The sequence below is a fragment of the Durio zibethinus genome, chromosome 1 (genome assembly GCF_047325235.1).
Source record: "Durio zibethinus cultivar Kanyao isolate XHJ-2024 chromosome 1, ASM4732523v1, whole genome shotgun sequence".
In the NCBI taxonomy this organism is placed as follows: domain Eukaryota; kingdom Viridiplantae; phylum Streptophyta; class Magnoliopsida; order Malvales; family Malvaceae; genus Durio; species Durio zibethinus.
Window position 1 is genome coordinate 14,030,001 of NC_143162.1, and position 285 is coordinate 14,030,285.

General features: G+C 56.5%; 1 non-coding gene across 1 annotated transcript in view; it reads left to right on the forward strand.

The window, feature by feature from the left end:
- The window catches only part of LOC149520485 (25S ribosomal RNA), a 3,237-nt gene extending 3,208 nt beyond the window's left edge, over positions 1-29 (forward strand). The window contains exon 1 of the ribosomal RNA XR_016326510.1: positions 1-29. This exon is cut by the window's left edge and continues 3,208 nt beyond it. This is a non-coding gene — a ribosomal RNA (25S ribosomal RNA).
- The last annotated feature ends 256 nt before the right edge of the window (positions 30-285 follow it).

A 285-nucleotide genomic window follows, 5' to 3' on the forward strand; every position in this document is an offset into this window, starting at 1 on the left:
AGATTCAGCCCTTTGTCGCTTCGATTCGTCCTTCCCCCTGCCGACCCTCTTTCTTTTGATGTTACCCCCCTTCGGGGTTAGGCATGACCCAAGGCCTCCCGTCCCCTAGTCTCAACTGGGAATAAACTCCGCTCACCCTGTTCCTCCCCTGAATTGAGCGTGCAAACACCAAATCATCCACTGGGGGCGGGATGCACGAGCCAACCAAAGATCCCACTGCTGGTCCCCCTTAGTTGTTGCCCTAAACGCCGTCGATAGCCTTTGGCCCTTGGTTGGTCGAGATCG